This window comes from Vulpes vulpes, unplaced genomic scaffold (genome assembly GCF_048418805.1).
Source record: "Vulpes vulpes isolate BD-2025 unplaced genomic scaffold, VulVul3 u000000754, whole genome shotgun sequence".
Taxonomy (NCBI): Eukaryota; Metazoa; Chordata; class Mammalia; order Carnivora; family Canidae; genus Vulpes; species Vulpes vulpes.
In genome coordinates this window covers 121,695-125,329 of record NW_027325807.1, presented here as the reverse complement: position 1 = coordinate 125,329, position 3,635 = coordinate 121,695, and positions in this window count along the sequence as shown.

The following is a 3,635-nucleotide window of genomic DNA, read 5'->3' as shown; positions in this document are numbered from 1 at the left end:
CCCTAACCCTAACCCTAACCCTAACCCTAACCCTAACCCTAACCCTAACCCTAACCCTAACCCTAACCCTAACCCTAACCCTAACCCTAACCCTAACCCTAACCCTAACCCTAACCCTAACCCTAACCCTAACCCTAACCCTAACCCTAACCCTAACCCTAACCCTAACCCTAACCCTAACCCTAACCCTAACCCTAACCCTAACCCTAACCCTAACCCTAACCCTAACCCTAACCCTAACCCTAACCCTAACCCTAACCCTAACCCTAACCCTAACCCTAACCCTAACCCTAACCCTAACCCTAACCCTAACCCTAACCCTAACCCTAACCCTAACCCTAACCCTAACCCTAACCCTAACCCTAACCCTAACCCTAACCCTAACCCTAACCCTAACCCTAACCCTAACCCTAACCCTAACCCTAACCCTAACCCTAACCCTAACCCTAACCCTAACCCTAACCCTAACCCTAACCCTAACCCTAACCCTAACCCTAACCCTAACCCTAACCCTAACCCTAACCCTAACCCTAACCCTAACCCTAACCCTAACCCTAACCCTAACCCTAACCCTAACCCTAACCCTAACCCTAACCCTAACCCTAACCCTAACCCTAACCCTAACCCTAACCCTAACCCTAACCCTAACCCTAACCCTAACCCTAACCCTAACCCTAACCCTAACCCTAACCCTAACCCTAACCCTAACCCTAACCCTAACCCTAACCCTAACCCTAACCCTAACCCTAACCCTAACCCTAACCCTAACCCTAACCCTAACCCTAACCCTAACCCTAACCCTAACCCTAACCCTAACCCTAACCCTAACCCTAACCCTAACCCTAACCCTAACCCTAACCCTAACCCTAACCCTAACCCTAACCCTAACCCTAACCCTAACCCTAACCCTAACCCTAACCCTAACCCTAACCCTAACCCTAACCCTAACCCTAACCCTAACCCTAACCCTAACCCTAACCCTAACCCTAACCCTAACCCTAACCCTAACCCTAACCCTAACCCTAACCCTAACCCTAACCCTAACCCTAACCCTAACCCTAACCCTAACCCTAACCCTAACCCTAACCCTAACCCTAACCCTAACCCTAACCCTAACCCTAACCCTAACCCTAACCCTAACCCTAACCCTAACCCTAACCCTAACCCTAACCCTAACCCTAACCCTAACCCTAACCCTAACCCTAACCCTAACCCTAACCCTAACCCTAACCCTAACCCTAACCCTAACCCTAACCCTAACCCTAACCCTAACCCTAACCCTAACCCTAACCCTAACCCTAACCCTAACCCTAACCCTAACCCTAACCCTAACCCTAACCCTAACCCTAACCCTAACCCTAACCCTAACCCTAACCCTAACCCTAACCCTAACCCTAACCCTAACCCTAACCCTAACCCTAACCCTAACCCTAACCCTAACCCTAACCCTAACCCTAACCCTAACCCTAACCCTAACCCTAACCCTAACCCTAACCCTAACCCTAACCCTAACCCTAACCCTAACCCTAACCCTAACCCTAACCCTAACCCTAACCCTAACCCTAACCCTAACCCTAACCCTAACCCTAACCCTAACCCTAACCCTAACCCTAACCCTAACCCTAACCCTAACCCTAACCCTAACCCTAACCCTAACCCTAACCCTAACCCTAACCCTAACCCTAACCCTAACCCTAACCCTAACCCTAACCCTAACCCTAACCCTAACCCTAACCCTAACCCTAACCCTAACCCTAACCCTAACCCTAACCCTAACCCTAACCCTAACCCTAACCCTAACCCTAACCCTAACCCTAACCCTAACCCTAACCCTAACCCTAACCCTAACCCTAACCCTAACCCTAACCCTAACCCTAACCCTAACCCTAACCCTAACCCTAACCCTAACCCTAACCCTAACCCTAACCCTAACCCTAACCCTAACCCTAACCCTAACCCTAACCCTAACCCTAACCCTAACCCTAACCCTAACCCTAACCCTAACCCTAACCCTAACCCTAACCCTAACCCTAACCCTAACCCTAACCCTAACCCTAACCCTAACCCTAACCCTAACCCTAACCCTAACCCTAACCCTAACCCTAACCCTAACCCTAACCCTAACCCTAACCCTAACCCTAACCCTAACCCTAACCCTAACCCTAACCCTAACCCTAACCCTAACCCTAACCCTAACCCTAACCCTAACCCTAACCCTAACCCTAACCCTAACCCTAACCCTAACCCTAACCCTAACCCTAACCCTAACCCTAACCCTAACCCTAACCCTAACCCTAACCCTAACCCTAACCCTAACCCTAACCCTAACCCTAACCCTAACCCTAACCCTAACCCTAACCCTAACCCTAACCCTAACCCTAACCCTAACCCTAACCCTAACCCTAACCCTAACCCTAACCCTAACCCTAACCCTAACCCTAACCCTAACCCTAACCCTAACCCTAACCCTAACCCTAACCCTAACCCTAACCCTAACCCTAACCCTAACCCTAACCCTAACCCTAACCCTAACCCTAACCCTAACCCTAACCCTAACCCTAACCCTAACCCTAACCCTAACCCTAACCCTAACCCTAACCCTAACCCTAACCCTAACCCTAACCCTAACCCTAACCCTAACCCTAACCCTAACCCTAACCCTAACCCTAACCCTAACCCTAACCCTAACCCTAACCCTAACCCTAACCCTAACCCTAACCCTAACCCTAACCCTAACCCTAACCCTAACCCTAACCCTAACCCTAACCCTAACCCTAACCCTAACCCTAACCCTAACCCTAACCCTAACCCTAACCCTAACCCTAACCCTAACCCTAACCCTAACCCTAACCCTAACCCTAACCCTAACCCTAACCCTAACCCTAACCCTAACCCTAACCCTAACCCTAACCCTAACCCTAACCCTAACCCTAACCCTAACCCTAACCCTAACCCTAACCCTAACCCTAACCCTAACCCTAACCCTAACCCTAACCCTAACCCTAACCCTAACCCTAACCCTAACCCTAACCCTAACCCTAACCCTAACCCTAACCCTAACCCTAACCCTAACCCTAACCCTAACCCTAACCCTAACCCTAACCCTAACCCTAACCCTAACCCTAACCCTAACCCTAACCCTAACCCTAACCCTAACCCTAACCCTAACCCTAACCCTAACCCTAACCCTAACCCTAACCCTAACCCTAACCCTAACCCTAACCCTAACCCTAACCCTAACCCTAACCCTAACCCTAACCCTAACCCTAACCCTAACCCTAACCCTAACCCTAACCCTAACCCTAACCCTAACCCTAACCCTAACCCTAACCCTAACCCTAACCCTAACCCTAACCCTAACCCTAACCCTAACCCTAACCCTAACCCTAACCCTAACCCTAACCCTAACCCTAACCCTAACCCTAACCCTAACCCTAACCCTAACCCTAACCCTAACCCTAACCCTAACCCTAACCCTAACCCTAACCCTAACCCTAACCCTAACCCTAACCCTAACCCTAACCCTAACCCTAACCCTAACCCTAACCCTAACCCTAACCCTAACCCTAACCCTAACCCTAACCCTAACCCTAACCCTAACCCTAACCCTAACCCTAACCCTAACCCTAACCCTA